This window comes from Nothoprocta perdicaria, unplaced genomic scaffold, assembly GCF_003342845.1.
Source record: "Nothoprocta perdicaria isolate Ctin4 unplaced genomic scaffold, notPer1 scaffold_15, whole genome shotgun sequence".
Lineage (NCBI taxonomy): Eukaryota > Metazoa > Chordata > Aves > Tinamiformes > Tinamidae > Nothoprocta > Nothoprocta perdicaria.
Window position 1 is genome coordinate 6,405,040 of NW_020454649.1, and position 26,294 is coordinate 6,431,333.

General features: G+C 38.2%; 1 long non-coding RNA gene across 4 annotated transcripts in view; it reads right to left on the bottom strand.

The window, feature by feature from the left end:
- Nucleotides 1-26,294, bottom strand: part of LOC112943463 — a 51,087-nt gene that overhangs the window by 3,985 nt on the left and 20,808 nt on the right. Inside the window, exons 6-7 of one of the 4 annotated variants that reach the window (XR_003248588.1) lie at nt 9,113-9,286; nt 8,575-8,926 (exon numbers count right to left, since the gene is read on the bottom strand). The exons of the other annotated variants lie outside the window; for them this stretch is intronic. This is a non-coding gene — a long non-coding RNA (uncharacterized LOC112943463). Of the gene's footprint in view, nt 1-8,574; nt 8,927-9,112; nt 9,287-26,294 lie in introns of those variants that run through there. 4 annotated transcript variants of the gene reach the window in all.

The window sequence follows — 26,294 nt, forward strand, 5'->3', positions numbered from 1 at the left end:
AAGAATCCTCCCTCTCACTCTCACCCATAAATTAGTTCATAACACAGAGAGTGTATATTATGTGCTATGCCACGGAACAGAGTTTATTCCTCCATTCCAGTAGCTCCCTCACAAACACATCTGAGGACAAGCTTACTGAGGTACTGAAGCCAGGGCAGGACACCACAATGCCCAAACTGAAACACTGGCCTCCTGGTGCAGCTGGTTGGAGCTGCCGCGTCTAACCACAGCTAAGAAACCTCTTCCCTGGGCTGCACGGGGCCATTTCCGCAGGGAAAGGACTGATGAGCTCCCGGCCTCCTAGGCCACTTATTACCAACTAGATGAAATCCACAGAAAATACTGGTTGTCAAACCCTGTGACCACCCACCCATTTTGATACTACTGACCTCTACCAAGAAAAGCATCTTAGGCAAATACATTTGTCAAGGAAGAGTGAAAAGCACATCAAAACTATTACTCTTCAAGGTAAAAAGTAGTTTAATCCAAATACCATTTCCCAGCATAATAGCTAAGATTTTGGTTTCGTTTGGTTTTGGTACAAAATGCATTAAAATTAATGGTTAGACAGAGGATAGTAGATGAGAAACAGGTTCTGAAACAGGCTTCAAGCGAGTAATTCCAGACTCCCTTGATCAGCAATCTTTCTTAATATTAAAATATAAAGCAGAAATTCAGATTTTACCCCAAAACATCTTATTAATGCACTTCCTGCCTCTCAATAATCATCTAAGCATGCTTAAACATATAAAATCCAATAATAAAATTATGATTTTCGGTGGCATGATGGGAAGGTTAAATTAGATTTTTCTCATTTCTTTCACTGTTTCATAGTACGGCATTTCAGTCCACTAGGATTTTGACTCAGCAAAGCAAGGAAGATAACTGTCAGTCACATCTTTGTTAGCAATGTCTTTATTTCATATAAGTGAACATATCCAACTGTTAAAAATGCTTGATTTTCTGAAGAAAAAAATAAGCATTCTGCGTTCATGTTAAAAAGTGACATTCATAAGGTACAAACTAATGATTAGTAAGATTTTAGGGTTTATATATTTCATTAGTATTATCATAAATAACATTTTAACACACTGAAAATAAGTAAATTTTGAACTATAGTCTGTGTTCAGTAGATCTTGTATATGCTAAGAGAGCTGAAGGTCAGCCTGTAGCATCCAGAGATCCCATTTACTAATTCAGGCTGTATTTATCAGCGTGCTCTAAAGGTTCAGCAGTAGCATCCTAACTTCTTGGTATTCTGTAATGGTGCAGAGTTTATCCAATTTTTCTTACTCGCCTGTCATGCCCTAAGGGTTTCTAGATCATTAATGATCAATAAATCAGGTTAGATAAGAATGATAATTCAAACAATTGAAAAACATATATGCTTCCCTGATGGACCTACAGCACTAGTTGCAAATGAATTCAGTTTTATCCTCCCGGGCAATATTTTTTAATGACAAAATAAGCTATTTAAACAGTACATCTTAGAATACCAGAAATGCTAGCTTTGATGATTCCATAATAATCTCAGTATATTGATTGGTTTATTTGTCCAAAAGCATAAAAAACACACTTTAAACTTATTGATTTTATAGAGATCCTGAGCTCTGTTTAGCCCCTTTAACCTCATTGTATATTTAGCTAATGCAGCAGCTTTTGCAGTTAAATATAAAGTGTTCTCTCTAGAGGAGCGGCTCAGAGTTGTGAAAGCCTCATTGTTAGTCCAAACAGGCAAAACCCAAGGTCCAAGAGCACGAAGTCCTTACAGTCCATCGTCGCTTGAAGCCATCTTCACTCTCTGCTCTCATTTGCTATCACCTTTGCTGTGCACCCATGTCTTCTGTATTCAGTAAGGGTAAGCACAGTAAGCACAGACTTAGAGCTAGACCAGGAGGGAAAGACATGTATGGGGGCAGCAAGTAACAGCCAAAGAGGCAATGGAGCCAAGGATTACACATATATAGGAAGAAAAGTCTTGACTTCTAGACGCAAACACACCCATATGGGTTATTTTTGCATTCTTTCCATTCCTTTATATGCTACCCACCCCTCCCACTGCAGCATATGCCACAGACACTTCATACAGCTAGGGATTATGCTGCTTTCCATCCTTCCAGCTGCTTTGCTGGCTCCTACATGGGAGAGACATTCTCCAAAATTCCTTGGCCATCTGTTCTAAATAGCACCCCCACCACCCGTCCTCCCTAACCACACAAATACACACGCTCTACATCGTTACAATTATCTTGCCATTTGCTCCCTTGTCTGGCAGACTTCCTGCCAGCAACATCATAAATTATTTCCCCAATTACTCATGAAAATTCAGATTTTCTCATTTGAGACTAATGGAAACAAAAAAGACCAAAGTCACTGTGGGTGAAAACTCACACATAGCACATGCAAGTACCTAACAGAGTGGCTGCATTCACCTTTAGCTATTTCAAAATATTGAAAGAATAACTAGAATCCAATTAGCTTTTTTATTCCACATGTTCTTCCAGTTCTAATGGAAGAGTCTATCCAATTTATCTACATGCTTAATATTTCTCTATTATTGATACTGTCTTATGAGGAATGAAAGCCAGACTCACTATCATTCCCAACATCCTTCAAGATTTTTTTTTTTTTTGTGAACAGGCCTTACTTTGGCAAACACCCTGCTTAAATTGTATTTAAGTAACTTTTTCCTATCAATTTGAGCATCCTTTGCAAAGCACTTACCAAATTCTTCATTAGCTTTCTTAATTCCCTGGTTATGTTTGATCTGCCATGAATTATAGTCTTAACAATTCTCTTCTTCCAGACAACCCTTTTGTTTTTGTAAATGTCGGTTCTTTCTCTATAATCTCCTTAATTTTCTGTTGAGACCCACAGGAGTTCTACTGAACCACTCTTTCTGTTTCAAAATTCATCAAAGCAATTCATCTAATTTTTGAACCGTGTCTAGGCTGCCTCTAGGCTTTTTGGTTTTTGGACTGTTTTTTTTTTTTTCTCTCCTTCCTCTCTCTTCTTTCGACTAGTCACCTCATTTGTATGCAGTTCCTTTTCTTTAAATTGAACATTTGGGCTGTATTTATTTTGCTTAGTCATTCCTGCTTCAGTGCTAAACCTAATCATAGTGTAGTTGCTACTAGAGATCAGATCTCTAATACTTCTATGTACCACTCATCAAGAACAAGGCCAGAAGAGCATTCCCCCCCCCCCCCCAGTTTGAAGCCTAGCTGTTCTGGGAAGCAGAATTTATTTCTACATCTTGCCACAGCTAACAACACTCTGATGACACAAGTACCTGAAACATCTCACTACTACTGCTACTAATTTGGAAGGGGGGGGTTCAAGGAGTTACTAGCAGAAATAGGTGATAGTACTATCACTACATAAGTCCTAATGCTGTATTTTATTATTATAAGACACCTACAAGGATTTGATGGTTTAAATTTTCCTTTTTTCTTTTCCCTTTTTTTTTTTCTCTCCAAACAGTCATTTCCTTCGGTTACACTTCATTTTAAACTCCAAAAATACTGCCACCCCTCCACCTCCACATCTTACTTTGTCATCTGATAAGCTTTGTCCTTGGTCTGCTGCCAACAATATTGGATCTGGCCACAGTAAGCAGTCTGGTTTGCTTTGCCTATTAATTGGTTATGCTGCTTTCTTCTTAGCTTTTTTAAAGCCATGCTGAATATCAGACAGGTTCTTTTTTGGGAGTAAGACGCAGGGGGAATCACAGCAACAGTCCAATCTTGGCTTTCCTGTGCACTTGCAACTTCTTTCCAGTTTTTAGCACTCCTTTTTAACCCAGGTTCAGCCCTTCCTTTCTATATAGATTCCTATTGCAACTGAAATGCTCCTTACTTCCTACTGTGTCTAAATTCTCTCCTAATATTCAATCCTAAATAATTTTATACTGAATAATGTTACTTGTTCTTCTTATTCAGAAACAACTGCTCATCATCTTTGAAACCTCCAATCTATTATCCATTTGACTCACCAGTTCCTGAGGTCCCAAACACAATTTCTAAAATGTTTAAATTTTGTGAAAACTGCCAGATTATTAACAGGCAGATGAAGTACCCTACTTATGTGCAGAGAGTAAAAATATCAATACTACAGTGCAAGCTTTTCCCATGCCACTCCATTCATTTATTGCCATCAACCCCAAGAGAAATTCTGCTAAGGAAAGGGGATTGAAATGAGTCCTAAGAGCCTCATTCACATCAAGCTACTACAAATAACAAGTCAGGTAGGGACAGAAGGGTGTGCAGGCAGCTTCTGGATGCTGAGCACGATATTAAACAACCAGCTGCCATTGTAAAGTTCAGATAAATACCAAACTACTTTCACTGGTCCTTCAGCTTCAACTTACAGGAAAACAACCAGAGTCCAGCAAAGAAAGGGCAATTCAGGCGAGTTATTTTAATATAGCCGAATGAAAAGTGAGCATCTCAGGAAGAGCTCCTTAAGCAAAAAGCATATATATTCTACCTGCTGCACGGCTGGGTTCTCACTTCTGAAAGCTCAGGTATCAAGACACCTCCAGCAACAGAGGAAGGGCTACTAAAGATGCACAATTTACACAGAAATACACCACAAACACTAACATTTTGTAGTTAATAATAGGTCAACTTTAAAACAGAACAGCTTTTCTCTGCACCTCTTCAAAGACCATCATTCCAATGACTAAAACAGGCCACTTATTCTGCCTCTCTCCAGCTTTTTCTCTTTAGTTTGACTGGCAGAGCTGTTCATCAAGCCACATACAGTGGCATATGTGATTTACAACGTGAAAAGTACCTGGTAAAGGAACTTCATATTCACCAGAAAGGACTCAATTTGAAAATGTCCTATCACCTCAGAGAGCAGCTCAGTCATGCTCTAGCTGTCAAGGGATAGATGAACACCTTGAATGAAAATAAGCACTGCAGCTTTGTATTCCTGAGCTGTAGCATTTAGCACAGTGTTTTGAAGTGTCTGCTAAAACAGAAAGGATTTCCATAGCATCTGTTCAAGTGCTGTCTCCAGACACACTAACAGTAAGTGGAGTGTTCCCCTCCTTCAGATAGGTCTCTAAATCACCTAGAATTTTTGCTGCTCCTAGGTTTGGTGTTTCATGTAGATTTTTTTTCCTCATAAGTAAATCAAAGCATAATTAATCAAAATAGATCTTTATTTAAAAACATCAGCACATCATAAAGGAAATTACCTTGACAAGCAGGGAGGGATTCAGCAGAACACAAGGTTTCATGGAGGTAACCTTTTTTAGGCTATTTCCTCTAAATGTTTTCATTTCCCTTCTAGAACTAGTTACTTTTGCAGGTCTTGGCAGTCACCTACAGTTTTCCCAAGAGGTCATTTTTCTCTGTTTACTCGTTCTAATTCAGTAGTACTTCCAGATATTTTCATGAGGAACAAATCAAAAATGATCCAAATAACATCCCTTGACTGAGGAAAACAGCAGTTGGAATATGAATAGAAAATGAAAACAAACTCAGTGACTCCAAATGCCACACTTTTTCCTGAGCCTAAGCCCAGCTGCTTTGGTAGCCAAGCAACTTTTCAATTTGGGCAGTGGGGAAATAAGATCTCTATCTTTTTCTAACTAGGGAAGCAGGTAGTGATGGTATTTTGACAGGATCACTACATTCCATCTAAAGAAAACTATTCCCTCCTACCACCAAAGGAGAGAGGAACAGTTTCATTATTCCATTCACATATATTCTTCTTGTAACATTGAAAGCAAGTTTGTGTCTTAATGCCATGGTTTGAATTCATGGGCCGAAGATAACCACACAAAGTTTTACAGGAAAGTAGACTGTTTAAGAGCTTTAGTGTACTTGGATTCACAGCTGACCTGACATTTGACAACACATTTGTAAAGTGACATTTGCCAGGGCTGTAACTGCTAGCCAACAGTGCTGGGTGCATTAAACAATGGTGAGTCTGAAACCTATTTTGCAGCAAGACTGATCAGTTCTGAAGTGCTTGTTATGCAACTGGAACATGTACTTACTGATCCATAAAATTAAACTAATCATAATCTGTGCCCTTTCCCCTCAAGCATAACCATTTAGTAAATAAGTAGCTTATTGAGTCTGTCATCTCTCACCTGGGCATGCTTTCACATCATGGCCATACATCCTAAAAGGAGGATTTTTTGGACTTACACCTATTGACTCAAAGAATGAAGCTAATGTCTTCAGGTGTTTCATGAACTGCAAGTTTCCGTGAAATTTTAAATCTTCCTGCAAAATCCATTTTACTCCCAGTAAGTAGTTCTGTCTCAAATTCAAATCCCAAAGATGGTTTGTAAGCTTCATGTCCTGAAATGGTTAGTGCCAGAAAAAATATTAATATGCACTACACTGATCAAATACACATATTTCTCCCTGACGTCTTTCTTTATCCAGCAGAAGCCAGTGTTTCTTATGCTGCAATGATACAATTCTCCATAAACAAGATGCCATCATTTCCCCTTTGCCTCCAGCACAGCCACACAGTCCCATCACCTTCTCCAGGTGGGGGTTGAGCTCAAACACTCTATTCTACTCTTCAGTTGCTTAGATCATCAGTAAAAAAGTTAGCTTTAGCAGAAAAGCTAACACCAGTACACAACGCAGCAGAATAAAGCTTAAATTCTTCCTTCAGCAACAGTCCAGGGTAAAGCTACACTTTATCCTGTAAGTGTAAGTAAAGTAAGTAGGTCACCACTGCCTAAATGTTCCATGAGAACAGTCCCATAACAAGATCTCTGCTTCTGAATTGTCACCTATGGAAATAATATCTCCAATAATAACAAGGGGAAGATTCAGTATGAAAAGCAGAAAAGCCAATAAAAGATGCAGCTCATACTTCATATGCCATCTATCAAATATAAATAGTGATTACCTCTGATTAGTCCCTTTAACACTTCCCCCTGTCAATGCAGTTGAAAAGGCACTTCAGAACCAGACAGATCTTCTAAATTAGTAAATTGAGTTTCCTGTGTTCCATCTTCAGGGAAAAGGAATGACTGTATAATTCACTGCACAGCGTAAAGAGAGTCAGTTTAGGACAGGCAACATCAGAACAGCCGAGCAAAGAGGCAGAACAGAAGAGAATTTAAAAACAATTCTCTCTAAAGATGCTTCCTCATGAAGTGAAATGAAACACATTCAGAATTCAAAATACTTTAGAATCACAGAGGACAAATTGCTCATAACAGACTACTGAAAGTTGGACAAATTTGCTCCTAATTTTCAGAAGTGCTAAGCATCTTACTATCACCTTTGGAAGTTTATGTAAATAAGGACTACCAGGCTCAACTGGACATGAAAGTTAAGCGAGGCTTGAGCACAAGTGTATCAGTACAAACCTTACCTAATTGCAGTAGACAAGAATTTTCCCTTTTAAGGTGTTCTTCTCTTCCATCCTGCCCCAGAGAGGTATATGAAGAACAATTCAAGTTTTACTCAAGTTAACTATGTATTACAAAGAATAAAAAGGCTCCAAATACTCTGGATGGCTGCCTAACTAGAAAACCACAGACACTAACCACACTGTTCTCATGTGTTTCACAACCTGTAATACTAGCTTGGCCCAATCTATCAGGAGGTGAAGACAGACATTCCTGCTTGCACCCTGCAACATCGTAATTGCCCTGCTGAAAAGACATTTACCTGGAGATGTAGTTTTGTTACTACAGAAAGCTGGAGGCAATGGCAAAGACAGGTATCAGAGATGACCTGTATGTCAACGCAAAGAAAGAAGCAATAACTAAGTCTCTTCTGTACTCGCAGAAAGTTATGTGCATTATACTCCTTCTTTTGCAGTGTTACAGTAAAAGTCACACAAAAACTCCTGTTTTATATAAATCCTATGAAGCAAGACTCATCCTGGCATGATAAATGATGAAACATACATTAACTTAAGCCTAGGTACACACAAAATCCTGCTGTTTGCATACACGCTTCCTCTCCACATTTTCTGTTTTCTCCTTTCTCAAGATGTTCAGCCTGGTCTCCCATCAGTTAAAACCCAAAAGAATGTTATAAAATCTGTACAAATGAGTACAATGTAAATGTACATTGTAAAATGTAGAAATCTGTAAAAAACTATGAGGCAGCATATAATAGCAAGTTTATTTTGACAAGATGAGAATAATAAAATTTATGTTCTCTGTATCCATGTTCTCCGTAACATCTGAAGAAAAGTCTACTAGCTTTAGAAAAGAAAGAACAGCATGATTATTCTTACCTAGCAATATCAAGACAATTGTGTTAACACAAAAGGAACCTGGCTATGTTTGTTTAATCTACATAATAAGAAGGGAACGTTCCTTTTCTGTGGAGAAAAGGCTCCAGACAGAAAACTTATCAGAATACTGCTCTCCCAAGGACTCTTCTCTGCATGGCTTCAGAGTCTGGTGCTGCTCTTCTGCACCTACCAGAGTTGAGAGGCCTCCTGCAGCTTTTACCAAGCTGCTGCTTAGTAAAAAAAAAAAAATTCCTCCACCACTACTTAAATTAACCAGCTTAATCTTAATCTCTTAAATCATCTTAAGAACCATATCAAACAAAAATTCCAAGACACTTCTAAAAAGAATGACTGCTACTTTTATTCCAAAAATAAACATGTAATGAAAGATCAGACATATAAGTCCCACAATAAGACAATTTAAGCACTTGAATATTTAGCTTGATTGGGAATAAGAATTTTAAAAGCCTGAAATAACCTTTCTTTTTTTTTTAAAAAAAAAGCCTTTTAAGCTATAATGCAGCTATCTTGTTAAATGGCACTGTAAAAGCAAGACAAATTGAATACTGAATTAACAAATGACAGCTCTTCAAGAATACTCTCATTAAAGTTACTCAAAGCACCAGAAACAGGTTGTGTTTTAAAAATTAAGTTACAGGAAAGCTTCTTCTCTTCCCATATCCTTGAGGATCTGCAAAAATAGTTGTGGGAAGCAGTGTATTGGTAAAGTGACTGCCAACAAACTGCCTCACCTCACACAAGTGATTGATTTATCAGTTTAATACAGCTGTAAGCCTGGAAAAATGTTCAAGCCTTAACAGTGAACCACTAGCAAATAACAGACAACAAGCTCAGATGGAGAGCTGAAAATACATACTTGTGAATACAGCATATGTTACATTTTCCTTTCCATCAGCAGTCCATGGAGATTCCAACTGCTATGATTTCCAAGTAGCTGACACAGCCCTTGAATTCTAGTGACAGATCCTCCCAGCATTAGTGCTGGGTCAGTAGGGAGCGCTCACAAGATTTTCATAACACTTTGCTCAGTCTAAAACAGAAGTCAGTACAAAGTAGCCAAAAAGGGTACGAAAAGGCATTCAGATTAAAAAGAAATCCTCCAGCCATACAGCAAAAACTGTATTCTTTGTCTGATGTAGAGAACCCCTGGATAATCACTGGGTGCTTCTATATTTACTGTAATTCACAAAGCTCTAACATCTGTAACTACTTGTACAAGAACTAAAAAGATATTAATAGAATGAATTTCTCTAAATTTCCCAAAGGGCCCTTTAAGTTACCTGTTACCCTCTAAATACATGACTGCCATACTATCTGCCTGTTTTTTTCTTTTCCAAGACACTTTGCAGGATGTCATGCCTTTTCTCTCTTGAGCTTCTATTTCCTTCTTGCCATCCTTGCAAATTTAACAGGACATTTCCTGCATAACTCCTCTATACTGTGAAACAGAAAAAGCAAGCTGCAATGCAAAAGAACAGGTATCACCTCACAGCCCGCACTGCACAATTTACAGCTGCACAGACATTTAAGCCTGTGTAAGTTTAAATCTAAAATAAAATAACATTTTTCAACAGATGAAGTGATCTCTTCTCACTTCATGTTTAATTATATTTTCGTAAACAGTAAAACATTTCCAGGTAAAACCTCAAAACTTTACCCATTACATAAGTATTAGAGATCTTGTTTTCAGGAGTTATTAGAATTGGACAACACAAGGTATTTTGGAGACAGAAGTCAGGGTGGGGAAGAAATCAGTTCAGATGAATGTTCTGTTTCAATAACCTGAAAATATTTTACTTGGATTTTAGAGTTTTTTTTTTTACTCTATGTTCTTTTCAATGTGGGAACAAAAATATTTTCATTGCAAATGATAATAAGTTTTAATTTAAAAAGGGGGGAGGGAGAATTCCAACATCACTGAAATATTATTAAAATTATATTTATTCTGCTGAAACTGATTCTGTTCTGTAAAAATTTCAGTCTTTAATTAAAAAGATAAGGCATGTATTTTTATGGCTGGAACACCAAGTCTGCAGTTCATTTCTCACTATGCACTGACAAACACAGCAAGGAAAAGGTCTCATGCAGGTTCAGCAATATCCATCACACATGGGGAAGCCTTTCCCAAGGGCCAGAGCTGCAGAAAAAGGGTGCTCACATGCTGCATAACTGCATCTGCAGCCTCAGGGAAATAACAGCCCTCAGTCACAGGTGGCTGATCTCAATATTGGTCTTTTGTTTTTGAGGTTGTTTGTTTTTAAAACAGTGATTGTTGTTACTATTTCTGTTGTAATAGTCAAGAGTGCATCACTGTATGGCCTTTGCTGTGTCTCTTGCTGCAGAGCAGAAGCAGCAGAACAGAATGGAGAACACGAGTGAAGGCAACATGGCTTTACCCTGCCAGAGCATCACATCTAACAGCTTGCCTAAAGGCTGCAGCACCTTTTCAAGTCTGCACCCTAATTAGCTTTTTCATGCCCTCTGACCTCTTGAAAGTCTTTAATATGTTCAAATTCATAAAGTCCTGTCTTTTCTACTACAAGGTCAACTCCCTATCCCTTTCTGCCGCATTTCATGGATTTTTAATGCTATATTTAATTAAAAATACAAGTTCTGTAGTCACCAAAAATAGAAATCAAACAATGCTGATCTGCTTCACGAAAGGAATGTATTATTGCTACTTAACAAAAGGATAAACCTCCCAAACACAAGAGCTTGCTGAAGTCTTCCTTATGCTCACAAGAGTTAGCAGGCTCTCTATTTAAGAGCAACCCAATATATTTCAAAAGTGAAATGTTATTGGAATGACATTCCCTTTTCCTCCTGATACTCTAGGGTGTATGCACATGCAATGCATGCCCACAGCACTAAATGCACATGATACTGAAGAAAAACCCTGAATTCTGGAACATGACAGCTTCAGTTTGATATCTGCTTTGCCTTTTCTTTCATTAGAATTAAATCTGTAAGCTGTGCCTTCAGTCCTTTCTGGAAAATTAAGGATAAAATTAGTTTTTATATTGTGAAGATAAATACAAGCAACTTAAAAGGAAACCTTAAACAAAAGCCATGCAATTAAATCTGTTTACTTATATCGGTCCTTTAAAGTCTTGTAGCAGGCTGAAAGAACAAACAATCTCTGAGGCAAAAGAAGATGACAAATGTGATGTGTGCTGCTGACTCACAGAACTGCATGCTTGGTGGAAGCAGTATTTCAATGTAGCTAGAACCAGCTCCCCGATTTGTCTCAAAAGCATATTTTAAAGTCATTAGTAGATTTGAGAGGAAAGACCAACTTCGTTAATTCTACAATAATTTTTACTCTAAGTTCAGCAATTATTTAGAAAAAATGTTTTCCTAGACCAACTTGCACATCATCTAGACCATTATAAACGAATCAAAGTTCAACTTAACAAACACACCTTACTAAGGCAAGTCAATAATGTTGTTTGGTACAGTCAATAACCAATTCAGCTACGTTCCAAATCCATTTAAGAGTAAACATGCAAGTATTAAACAGTTTATTAACTAATACCTAATGGGTACATAATAATTCATTTATTGGAGTTAGTAATTCTGGCTACCCTAGTAAAAGGACTAGCATCGTTCATCATCATCCCTAGTAGCCTCTCTATGACCTATGAAGCAGACATACAGATGTAATGGCCCTGTCATGTCAGGCAGACTCATCCTTCCTTTTGTCTGAATACAACTACAGAATAGTAGAACATAGAGAAAAACAAGAATCTAAAAAAAAGGCATGAATATAAGGTATCATCTTTAGACCAAGAATATAGAAATTTCTTCCCACTATTGCTACAGCATTTCCTATAGCAAACCATGCTGCACATGCTGCCATGTGCACGATCAATTTTCATCTAATAATCAAAGCTGATTGCCATCAAGCAATCTGCTTTGCAGTTACATAAGACATTGCTTCCATCTCAAATGAAGTGCTCAGGATAAAAGTGGAGCAGAAAAGTGGTTCAGAAAGCATATTATCAGGCTCTGGGTGTGTTTCTTATTAGACCTCAAATAGCATTAGCTAGCACAAGCTTATAGCTTGTTTCTCAACAGAAACAAAACAGCCGCATAGCACAAGGTTGGGGGGAGATGTAGCTTCAGCTACACCCCTACCTCAACTAGAGGTTATCCTTATCCTTCCTGTACTGACATAGGTTCCCCACACAGGGCTGAGAGCTGAGCTGGTGAGAGCCAGGACACTCATTCTACCCTCCACTGTTTAAAGAACAGACACAGGCAGGGACATTTAAGTCAATTGCACCCTTTCTTTAAGGTCATTTTTCTATTGCAGAACTGTGGGCTTTGAATACAAATTCTTTCCATTTCAGTTTTAGCCAATCATCCTTGGCATTAGCCATGTAAAGATCCTAATTTTTTCCCCTACTGCTTGCTTCAAGTTCTAAAAAATCATAATAGGTGCTTAAGAATCTTTTCCTCTTATACTTCTCTTCATGTTACACAAAGATTAAAAATGCACTTTTAGAATGAAATTCCCATAAGTTTTTGGCCATCTAACCATATACCAATTATAAAGAATCTAGATGGGACAGCTGCTTTTTGTCTGGTATCCTCCATTGCTTTACCTGTGCCCAAGCCAAGCAGATGATTGCAGCAGCTCTTCCTGTCATCCATGGAGATCAGCAGCAGTAGCCTGGACACAAGCTAATCTAGCTGCAAGTGGCTGTTCTGCTGGGAGCAATGAAGGTGACTCACCATCCTGCCAATGCCTTGCAGAGCTACCTTAAGGTGAGTGTGGAGGGAATTATCATATTTTTTACTGACAAGCTACACTGAAGATATGAGAAAGATAAAACCGCACCAGTGTCAATAGCAATGGAAATTACTTGCTTGATCTGCTAGCAGCCTCAGGTAGAGAACATCACAGAAAGCTTACCTTTGTAATACTGCATTTGCAAGCAAAGCCTAGCCAGATGACAGTCTTAGAGCTTCCTATCTGTAAATCACAGCTGAAGAAAAGTTTTATCAAAAGCAGCTGACAATACAACTCCCTTTCTAGTCACCAGCTCAGCCTGAATCCAGTCTATTACATACATACTGAAAGTTTCTTACCATCTTACTTGAGATAGTATTTCTGAGTAAAAGAACTGTACTCATACTGTCCACACCCCATCATTAGTTGATCTTTCCTTCTTCCACTTTACCCGACTACTTCTGAACAAATGCTCCTAAGAAGATTAGTCCAAACCTGAAAATTTGAGGCCTCTTCCCCCGTGGCTGTCACACAGCCACAATGAGGGGCTGCACCGGGCTGGTTACGCACAGGCACCACGGTCATCTGCCCCACACAGTGCCCTGGCAAGGCTTGTCCTCCTGCTCACATGTAGAGGCCAGCCCTTCTCCCCCCATTCCCCAACACTGTGCGCAAAAAATCCAAACAAAGGCTAAGAAATTTGAAGGAAAATATATCCTTTTATGTGCCTTGTTTTCTTTGGAATCAAAGCAGTAGGAAAGGTGCCCTTTCACCTTTTCTCTACCTAAAACATAAATAGGTTTCACCATCATCTCTGCCAGGCAATGCCATTAGTATAGATCCATAGCACAGCCTTCCTAGGGCACACTATGGTTTTGCATTCCTCATTCAGAGCTGAACACTGCTGAACTGAATTCATTTTAGTGGAAGTTCTCCCAGAGTAAAGGCAGCTGTCTAAAGTAGATTGAGACCTCATTTTTACACATATTTATGTGGAGCTATCCTTTTATAAATTAACTCTGGTTAAAGTATCAAAAGCTTTTTAAGAAATACAAACATATCAGCAAAGTCCTAATAAAGGCAGGGTGACAGAATGAGGAAGAATACAAGCAGAATGACAGACTAGATCCTTTCCATATCTAGTATTATTTCTGTGATAAGCTATTGAAGCTTATGCGATGAGCAATCATTTAAAATAAAAGATTGTTTTTAAAAACAATGCTTTCTAAAGGATGATTTCCAGAATCCCTCAAAGATGTTTCTTATGAGCTGAATTAATTTTTGCTGAATTTGACAAAGAGTCACCTGAAACATGTCCCCCAGAGAATCAGTTAGGGAAACTTCAGAGCTCTAAAATTTATGTCCTTAAAATATGCATTAAGTAATTCAAACCAATTCTAGGATGCTTTAGACTGTAAAGTCTGCCTTCAGCTATTGTAGATCACAGGCTCTGCTTTACAGGAAATATTGTTTTACAGGTTTATTACTCAGCTATAAAAATGTGCTCTAGGCTAAAGGTTGGTATAAAAAGGTCTAAGTTAGAGGGCATTTTTTTCAGTACATATTTTCTCTACTTTTAGTTATTTAAGATTATAGGTGAAAAAATCCCCTTCTGTTGTGGGATTTTATCACTACCAGGTATTGATTTACACTCTTAAACTGTAAGGAAAAGAAATTTAATTCAGATTAAAAACATGCTGGAATTATGAGCTTTTAAATGGCCAAGGTTTTAGATTTTTAAGACAAAGTGTCAGAATACATTTTTAAAAGAGCTGTCAGTTATTGTGAACCTTATACTACATAAAAATACGTGCCAGGGTTAATGCATTATTGTTACACACAGAGGTCTGTGACAGAGTGCACCACAATCCATCGCTACCTATCAACAGTGTGGAGTTCTTCAACAGATGAAGAATTTCAGCTTATTCATTTCAGTCAATGGAAATTAAGATGTCATTTGATCATCAGATATAAATATATACCTATATATATATAGCAGGTTTGTTTGTTTTCCCCACTCTTGTCTTGTCAGAGTGACAGGATTCACAGAAAGGTTGAGGTCAGAAGTGACCTCTCGAGATCATCTCAAATGCTCAAGCAGATGAGCAGGCTGGCCAGGACCTAGCTGTCCTAACAGCTTCTGAGCATCTCCAAGAACAGAGGCTGCACAACCTCCCCAGGCAAATTGTTCTAAGTGTTCAGAAATTTCTCCCTACGTTCAGAAAGAATTTAGTGTTCCTCTTTGAGCCTACTCTCTCTCTCTCCCATTGCTAGGCACCACAGAAGAGTCTGGCCCATCCTCTTTACACTTTCCCTTCAGATACTCAGGTATACACATTGCTAAGCTCTTCCTCTGGTTGAAGAAGCCCTACATACTCAGCCTTTCCTCCAGGCTCTTAACTGATGCTTTGTCTAATGCACTAATGATGAAGGTTCTCAGACTGCAACATACCCTTTCTGCTTAATTCAATTTCTGAATCTCCTCAGGAATGGAATACAAATCCATGCTCTATCTCTACCAACAGAAACCCGTGTTCCTCATATGCCTAAAGAAGGACAGGAAAAGAAATGACTCATGGGAGAGAGGCAGGATCCAAGATTTTGTAATACTGTATCTTATTTTGGAAGCACTTGATTTGTATCTCCGTTTTGATGTCAGTGGAAACACTGTAAGTTAACACCACGCACACCAAAGGTTCCTGGCCGTTTTGACCTTTAAAAGAAAGTTGGATTTACAGATGACAAGATTCACTGCAGGTGCATTAAGCTTCCTATTTTCAGACTCAACAATTTGCTAAGATAAAAAATGGAATATCCCAGCCAGTAAATATTTTAACATATACCTGGAAAGAGAAGTTTTACTGACAAAAGTCCTGTTCTGCTGTTTCTACTATTAACTCCTGAGAGTTTTTTCTGCCTCCAATAAGACTCATTAGCATTATACACTGCCAAACTAATACTAAGCCCTTTTCCATTTTATATATTCTGAAAAAAGCCTGGAGCATTGATAATACTATATTATCAGATTAATATTAATAACTTCTGGCAAGCAGAAGGTAGATAAACACTTACACAAGAACTGCTTTTCTTGTGTTTCCTTTCAAATGCACTTACATTACTAAAACTTCGACTCAGAGTTAGAGCTATAGCTCATTCTGTACCAAAAATTCATTCTATTTCAGCCTCAATTCTTTAAAATAGAACTTCACAAAGCAGTCTAAAATGAAGTCAGTAGCAATACTGCTTTCAGACATATACATTTAAGCACTTATCTCAAAATATAGGTCTAGAGGTACTCACTTGTAATTGCAGAAGCTATTTTGATGTCCCTGGAATGTCACTTTCTCAAAGAGATAAACTGAAGATTTCTCATTTTCATTTGACTACTGCCTTTTTCTGTGAATATCACCATTAATATTAGTGGGAGTGAAACTTGAAACTGATTTTTTTTTTAAGCAAAGTGTCAAAGGCTTTTAGATCTTAGTGCTTTCTTGATAAGATGTTCAGTATCTATTTTCTTTGTTCATCTAGCCACTCCTGAAGAAAAACTGCAGGGTAATATCTATCCAGTAATTTCAGTTTCACAGCTTCTAATCACCAATATAACAAACATAGTCTTAACTCTGCAGTGGAATCCTAGCAGTGTTTGACAGAATTAGCTCTGGAATTAGCAACATAAGCCAAACTAAGGAGTTACAACAATGCTGCAAACAAATCTTGGGGTATACCTGTGAAAAGCAGCAAGAATGCAACTGCTTGACATTATCTGTTTATCTTTGCAATACATAACTATGTCTATGGCATTATGGTCCCTCTGATCTAGAAGAGTGAAGAAAAATTGCATGTGAAAAATACATCCAGAGTAGAATAAAGTTATTTAACAAAATTCCCCGTTTACAAAATAAATATTGCTTAATTCTGATTTGACTCTTGACAGAAGGAAAAAAAACAAAAAGAGGCCCTTAGTTTCTTAATTTGATCTAATTCACTAAAGCCCAGACCCTGTTCTTCTTAGAGATGACTACAAATGGTTATCCTGTAGTCTGCTTCTTTGAAGAGGGAGTCAGAAAGACCATCTGTTACTGTCAGGCTGATTCACAACAGCACATACATGATGATCAGTTTTTTTTCCTCCTGAAATATCTGTTCAGGTACAGATACAAAAAGGGAATACTTTCAATAACCTCCTTAGTCCAAGGCAGAATACAACTCAGTCACATTTTTTTTTCAAGCCCAGGAATGGAAATATTATGGTAGCAATCTACTTCACCTTCAGTTGCATGATGCTGTAGAATAAATCCATGTCTATTTCATCCCCTCATATTGATCGGCAAGCAAAGCTTGATGCAAGAATGGGCCATAGGAAAATGTTACTCTCTTACCTTTCACAGTAGCTTAGAAAAACAAAAGGCCCACAAAGAATTTATTCATTCCTTTTATTGACTGAGAAGAAAGATGCAGGGCATCTGCCAGCCCATGTGCCACAAGAGGAGAAAAGAGACGGTTAGATTTGATGCGAGGACCCGCAAAGGCTAGGTAATGAAACAATAAGATATAAATTACTGAAAGTAAAGCTAAAAATCAATATTGCTTTTCTGAAAGGCTATTCTTAATTTTAAAAAAAGTACATTTAACTGAATGTTTAATTCACTATAGATTGTTAAAGACTTCTAGACCATCTGGAGCCTTTTCTGTAATTTGATCTAGAAACCTCTAACTCAAAAATAATCCCTGTGGGAAGGTACAAGCACATGTATCACAATCTCATCAGGAACTTTATGCTACATTTTAGATTAAAATATGCCAGCTCTACATCATGCAAAATTTGAGGGGAAGAAAAATTTCACCTTCTAGTAAAATACCAAAATAGCTGACAAACTAGGAAAAGCAAAGCATAATTTTTGGAAAAGATCAACAGGGAGAGAAGATTTAGTTGCACTAAAAAAAGTTTGGCCTTCTAAACAAGAGATGCAGTTATTTAGCAATCTCAGAAAGTCAGCATAACAATGAAGATAAATATCTTGATTTTTATTTGAATTTTTAAAACGATTTAAAGACTCACAGTAATGACATAAGAACAGAAGGTATCATTTGGTTCTTTTTTTTTTGGGGGGGGGGCAGGGGGAGAAGAGCAACACAAACAGAACACAAGTTGTCCTAAATTGAAGCTTGGAATCATGCCATAGATAATAGCTATAAAAACAGAACACACTAATGTATTTACACATGGCCTTTAAATACAGTTTTAACCAGAAGCAGGAAAAGGAGGGTCTTCACACAGACTTTTGTGATCAGCGCTACTAAAAAGAAAAGTGAAATAATTCTAAGCATCAACAAGAGAACAATAAGTTTTGAAAACATTATCCTGGCTCAGATTGAAAGCCTTCCTTCCCGCTTCTACCTTGGGAAAGGAGGAAATAGCAAAACACACCTTCAAACCAGAAACATCATTAAAGCACAAGATTTGAACTGCAGTCCAGTTGGTGTAGTCTATACAGTAATAACCAGCAAATAATGTTTTGGAGATAGCACAAAAGCCCTTAAGTAGTCTGCATAAAATATTTTTGTAGCTAAGAATCAGAGTAGAACAAAAAAGCTATGCAATACCTAAATTTTGACATCTACCTAAGCTTAAAAACAAGAGGAAATCTAGAAGTCAGAATATGCCTTCCTAAATTTGCTCATGACTGAGTGATAGGATTGGGCAGAATGGTAACAGAGGGTGTAGGATGTTAACTTTCAATCCTCTCGCTTCTTATCTAGCAGTACAGCATGTGCTCAAAATAAGATACAGATGTGGCTACAGATTCTCAGGCATCTGGCCCTGCATATGGTGACATGGATCATTTCAAGCATGAAATACATTTCCTTGTAACCTTAGGTAACATGTGAGCTATAAATATAGTTGAGTTCTTCAAAAACTGAGAAAATTTTACTAAAAAATTCCCATTGTCAACAGAAAATACCAAGAATGTAATCAATAAACCAAGATCCTTATTTAATCTCTTTCAACAGTTAATACAAATTCCAAATATCCCTGTACTACACCCATTCATCTGCAGCTGACAATTTTTAAGCAGCATAGACGGGTATGTGTGTGAATGAAAGAATGGTAATTTGCTAAGCAGAAAGTGAAAGACAAGGATTCAACCCTTTTTTCCCCCCCTCTCCAAGCCCCACACAATATTTATAAATGCACACTTATATTAAGTATCATAGCTTCCTAGCTGAGACAGTTGAGAAAACTCCCACTAAACCTTCATATTTTCTCTATATCAACAGCAAATTTGAGGAAAAGTAATCCAGAAAGATTTTAGGAGGAAGTTTGATACTTAAAGAAAAAGAAGGGTCACATTCCTTAGCTCATCTGTTCCAGTAGTGCTGGATGCATGTGCTTTTTCCTCTCCCCAAGATTTTGCCATTTTTACATTCATCTCCAAAGAAATGTTAAAGTTGCTTAATCTCTCTTGTCAGGATTTAGACTCATTCCTGATTAGAACAGGTTAAAAGAGAGCAGTCAGTTTAACAGGCTCATGGAAAAACCAACAAGAAAAAAATCTATCAGTTTGATCTTCTGTGGTTGTAGCAGAACAAGAGCATCTAACAGGAACAAAGGCTAGAAAGACTTTCAAGGTGAGCACGCAGTTCATCTGAAAAGGCAGTATAAGCAAAGTTGTTGTAGAAAGTATCTTCAGCATGTGAATAATCATGGAGGTGCATCATTTTTGAGCCTACTGAACAGAGATTTAGCTAGATGAAAGAGGACAAATGCTATCTGTCCATAAATTCTCAGCATTTTTCTCATACATTTTCTCAACTATATAACACCCTCTGTAAGAAATGCAATTGCTTGCTTTGGTTTTCCAAATATATCCAGATACCTAATAGAAAATTTTTGTGAATGAGAAGGTTTTGGAGCAACAGAAATTCACTCATGCTGTAGAAAACCTGCCTAAACTTAGAAGTTTATCTAATCAATAAATAATCTGTCAGATTATAATCCATCCCACAGACTGGAGAACAAATATCAGCAAAACTCACCAAGAACCTCTGCTAATTTATATTGGCAACGCAACCACAAATACAACACATAGGAGCAAACATTGCATATTTTCTTCCTAAAGTCATGCTGCTATATTAAAAAAATAAACAGAAAGTTCAGGCATTGCAACTAGACATTCAAAAGGGCTGTTAAAGCCATTTAGCACTTTAGTTACACAGGCTCATGTCACTGAATACAAAGATGTATTAAGATACATTTATGTAGAAAACTAGCCTGAGTATTTTTTCCTCAATTTACTCCTTCTCCCATTAGTGCATTACAGATAATACCTTTTCCTAAATGTTTCAGCAGGTATGAATAATGTAAAAGATACTTCCTACATAAATAATGTAAGAAAAACTATGGAAAGAGAATGGGAGCTCTTGGACATCTTATCAAGATTCATTTTTGATTCTTGTGATAAATAGGCTGATCATTTCTAGAACTTATGAATCTCTATTTCAGTATGCTAAATTCAGATTGATAAAATCATATGGCTGAATGCTAAAGTAACATTAACAAAGACTGCTAAAATAGTAATCACCTTAGAAAGGCTTCTCATGGGATATTTACTTCTTGCTTCTATAACATAAAACGATCCAACTACAACCTCCACTAACTAGAAGTTGCACTCCACTTTTCCATGGGGTTTACTAATATTTAAAAAATATCAGATCTAGGCAAAAACAACTCATGCCTGACAACTTAAGAAAAATTTGAATACTTCTAAGAAAACACAGGTTTCACTGAAGATAAAAGAAAGTTTCTTCCACTTATTTTGAAATTCTGCCCTTTAAACCACATCTGAATACTTGGAAAAGAGTAGCTCTTCCCTCTATTGAAAGAGGAAGGCCAAAAAAGAAGCATTCATAAAAGGACTGTATATAATAGTATTTTTTTTTCAGCTGAAGAGGCAAGATTCACTGTGTTCAAATTTAGACTCTTGTGCTTGCTGGATTCATTTAATGCAACTTGTGGATGTCCATAGAACAAGTGAGGTGCCAAATTCAGAAGCTCAGGGCATCACTGTTGATGTTATCCCCCAACTCCATGCCTTCCAGATGACACTGGAGCTAAAAAGAGCTCTGGCATCACTGTAGGATATGGATGACTGGAGTGATACTGCCACAGTATCCAAAGGCTGAGCAAACGGCCCTTCCACAAGAGAGGAAAACAGTTCCTGGAAATATGGTGAGGGGAGTAATATCAGAAGTGAAAAGCTGGAAAGAAATTATTTCTCAACAGTAGTAGGGGCCAGGGATGACACTGGAGCAAGTCATTGACACAGTCTGCTTGTGCTTATCCTCTACAGGGTGGCAAGAAGGCTCAGAGCAAACCCTGGCCAGCCTGAGTGGGAACAGGGAAGTTTCAGTTTATGCATCCAGCTCTTCCTTCTCACGAAGCTATTGCTTTAAAATATTTGTGCTAGTTCAGAATGAAATAGCTCCCTTGAACTTTGTGACTGTACTTAGGAAGCCAGTATAAAAACATTCCTCATTTGAAATGGCAGCCAAAATTTACTACAGTCACTTTCAAATTTTAATATCTGAAATTTTTAGTTAAGGTGTACTTGAGCATAAGCAGAAGTTCTCTGCTTTCATTAGGTTCTATGAAATCTTTTATATTTACAAATATAAGTTACTTCTGTGACTTCTACAGTTCTCACATACACTTAAAATACAGCAATACTTCCAACATCTAACCTCGTATTCTTTTCCTGTAATAACTCATGGACAAGTGGCCGTGTGATGCATTGATATTTTGTAAAAAATCCAGTGATAATAGCTGTATGAACAATACCCTAGAAGCATCATTGTAGTTACAAGTACCTCTATGCTTTTGTGATAAACTATTGTATAGTTCAGACAGTCTAAACGACAGTAGGCTCAAGCTTCTTGCAAGAGACAGACTAGATGTAGATCCTTAAATGCAAAAGAAAGGCAAAGAATAAATCAGGTCATTTGTAAGCAAGTGTTAAACAAGAATATGTAGCTATTTCAGGGATATGGCCTTTGGAGGGAGGGGGAAGTTGCTTCCTTGGCTGCACACTTACTGAAAATGATTTTTTTTTAAATAAAATGACAGTTGGGCTGCACAATTATGTCCACACATATTTCTCAGCAGATGGCTAAGGCATCTGCACTGTTTTGAACTTGTTTCACAATTTTAACAGGTTCACTTGATCGATCTGCATTCTTCCCTCTCCTTTGGCATACAAATGTCATCACTCCCAGCAATGGTTTTAACTCAGCGTTTCACAGACACGCCACAGCTTGACAGCTGTACAATTTACTCTTACCAAAAGAAGAGCTAAAATGCACTTATGTCCCATTATACTTACCAAAGTCTGTCTTGGTTTGAGATGTGAACATTACACTTTCTGATTCACTGTGAAAAAGCAAACTTGAACAGAACTGGACACTTTTTATTCCTCTAAAAGGATTTCTTTTCTGATGCTTGATTCAAGCAGCATGGATTTTTCTTTCATTTGCCAAGGTGATGCTAGCAGTAATGACTAATTGCATGGTACCGTGTCCCTTAATGCACTTCTACCACTCGGTTTCTGCAGCATGTTCAACAAATGAGCCCAAATCTCAGGTGGGACCTTTAAGCACAACTAAGCACTAGTAGAAAATAGAGAGACAAGGTCTGTTTCAATACGCGAGAACAGTCTATTTCCATGCTAGGTCCAGATTCTGCCAGGGCAGCTGCTGTTGTGTTCTGTGCCCTGGAACCAAACCTAAGGGCAGCATTTGGGGGGCTCACTCCACAAAGAACGAAGCAGCGAGGAGTCAGGACCAGCAAATCTGTACAAGACTTCACATGTTTTTGGAAGAGTCTCATATTTTGATAGAAAGACAATTTTATGTTTTATTCACTAACAGTTTAGTCCATCTTTATACTACAAACTCAGATTTTTTTTAGCTCTCATCTCTACCATTTTTAAACCATTTAAACCATTAATATAATATTGCCCTGTGAAGAAATGTAGGCAGAAGAGAAATTTTGCCAGAGCTACAGTTACTGAAACAAAAGGAATAGCTATCTAAGTACTTCTTAGTGGAAAGCTATTTGTCCATGAGTTAATCTACATATACAAGCATAAATTTCTATCTAGAAAATGAATTACTGTGTACAGTAGACAATTTCAGAATATATCTATATCTACTTACAAGCTACTGATATTTTGTCAGGTTGACTTTGCTATTCTTTGATACTCTAACAGCTACATAGATTTTTACTGTTCTGAACGTGAAAGTTTCCAGAAAGCTACAGTGATTTCCTATACTAGAGTCTCCCATTTGGTGCCTCCAGGTTTTCCACTAAGTTTTCTGGCAAATAAATCTCATTTTAATTAAGGGAGAAAAAGAAATAGACCAGATGTTGTCTACTTACCCAGATCCCTAGTCAAATCTTCTGTAGCAGCAACAAAACCTGATTTAATTTCATCAGCTGAAAACACCAAGATTACCCAGAGGTGAGAAACCCTCTCTTGATTTCGATCCTCCTACATCTCCTTCAGGTAAAAAATACTCATTTACTTAAACTAGTGATGCACTGGGTAAATCTTCTTTCTGCCTCTTGTAAGGTTGCAGTTAAGACAGCAAACCTGACTCTAGAGGTGACCTGATACATGCACCTATTTACCATCTGATTAACTTGCAGTTAGTTAGGAACGTACTTTGCTAACACAAGCATTTTGCTAAACTGATACGCCTACATATAACCTTACCTAAAAAAACAAGAGAAGGCACAAGATCACATTTAAAAAAAGATGTTGTAGCAAAGAAAGTAAAAGAATGACAGAAATTGAGTATTCTTAAACTTGTGTAAAATTACATTTTTTTAGCCAGAAGTGACAGCTGTCTGCTACAAAGGATTTATTACTATGCATAGGTGGCCATCATTTAACCTTTTTGCTAGTTTATGTACTTTAAGTCCTTCTTCCCATTTGAAGGACTGACCTCTCTGTTAAATAATGATCTGAGGAAATATGAATCAATCTCAGTCTGCAAATTACTTCTAATGAGGCTTTATTTCTTTCCTATATTAGCTGGAAATCTCAGTTACCATTCCCAATTCACATAGTTCAGTTTTAATGCAAATAACTATGCATTGTTGAGAAGTTACAGAACTTTCAATACTCTCAAAGAATGAAAAATACATGCACTGGAATACAAAACCAAAAAGACTATATTGGTATCATCTGCAATGATACCAAACTGGGTGGAGTAGCTGATAGCCCTGAGGCCTGTGCTGCCATCCAGAGGGACCTGGACAGACTGGAGGACTGGGCGGCGAGAAACCTCATGAGGTTCAACAGGGGCAAGTGCAGAGTCCTGCACTTGGGGAGGAATAACCCTGGACACCAGTACAGACTAGGGGTGGACCTGCTGGAGAGCAGTCCCGCAGAGAGGGACCTGGGTGTCATGGTGGACGACAAGTTGACCATGAGGCAGCAGTGTGCCCTGGTGGCCAAGAGGGCCAACGTGATCCTGGGGTGCATTAAGAAAAGCGTCTCCAGCAGGTCGAGGGAAGTGATCATCCCCCTCTACTCAGCCCTGGTGAGGCCACATCTGGAGTGCTGCGTCCAGTTCTGGGCTCCCCAGTACAAGAGGGATGTGGAGCTGCTGGAGAGAGTCCAGCGCAGGGCTACCAGGATGATCAGGGGCCTGGAACATCTGCCATATGAGCAAAGGCTGAGAGAGCTGGGTCTGTTCAGCCTGGAGAAGAGGAGGCTGAGGGGGGACCTGATCAGCGTGTATAAATACCTCAAGGGAGGCAGTGAGGAGGAGGGGGCGGCCTCTTTTCAGTGGTGGGCAGGGATAGGACTAGAGGAAATGGCTTCAAACTGAAGCATCGGAAGTTCCACAGGAACTTAAGGAAGCATTTCTTCACTGTGAGGGTGACAAAGCACTGGAACAGGCTGCCCAGAGAGGTTGTGGAGTCTCCTTCTTTGGAGATCTTTAAAACCCGCTTGGATGCAGCCCTGTGCCACGTGCTCTAGGTGACCCTGCGTGAGGAGGGGGGTTGGACTCGAAGACCTCTGAGGTCCCTTCCAACCTTCGGCATTCTATGATTCTATGATTTACATAATAAATTTGAATATCTAAATTCAGGGCTTCTTTGCATACAATAGCATAGCATACACAGTTAAAGAGTAGCCTATCTAGACAATGTTACTACATGAGGATTACACATCTGCTTTACCATACTCCAAGCCTTCTCTGCTACAAATTGGGGTGACAAAATGTTTTCACCTCATTTTGTAAACTCCTGCACAACCACCACAGTTACTGCAGCCTCTCATTAATGTAATACCAAACTGAGACCTACAAACATCAGAGTCAGAACTAATTTTTCCACACTGCCGTGAGGCAGTCAGCTAAGTAGGATCAAAGAGAAACAGAGTACCTTCTCCCACAAATGTAAATTCAGCAGTTTCAGAAGTCCAAGTGACACAGTCCACACAACCTACAGGACTACCATCATCCTTCTATCACTTTGTTAAAAACAAACAAAAAACACCCAGAAACCAGCAGAACTTTACCATTTGTAATTCTGCTGCTTTACCAAGGCAGGCTGGGCAGCAGTCTTCTGGGCTGAATTCCCAAATTTTTGTTCGGGATTAAGGTTTGCACATTAACCCAGTATCTGAGGTCAGACCAGCCATTTTCCAAATGAAGTTTTTGATCTGTTGGCTTGTTTCCTGTTCTAGTACAGAAAAACCCTACAGTTGTTTGCTTCTAGTTTCCCTCTTTGTATGGGCAGATCTGTTTTCCAAGCTTCTTTGCTTATCAATGCCCCTCAGCTCATGCCTGTCTCCCTTCTACAGCTCCACAAACTCAGACTCTTACTAGATTAGACTTTTTCCATGAGAATCAATTAATACCACCAAGCAGGGACAAATATCAATTTACAAAGTGCTCGTCAGTTTGACATCTCTCTTTCCAGACATTCTTTAGGATAAGTAACACAGGTGAAGGATTTTAAATTTAAACCAAACACTGATGATTTCCTAAGAAGCTTTTCTTACATGCTTCACAGGCGAACTATTAAAAAGCTGCCTATCCCATTTAATTTAAATGTCTCTTGTCAAATACTGAATCATGAGCACTCAAAAATACGGGACGCTCTTCCCTTTTCTGTACTTGGTACAGACTTCACACCCTTCAGGAGATCCTTATTTAGCACTGTGAGAACACCACAGTACATCTCAAACTGCTTTACCAGGAGTCACTATTCAGAGACCAAAACTTT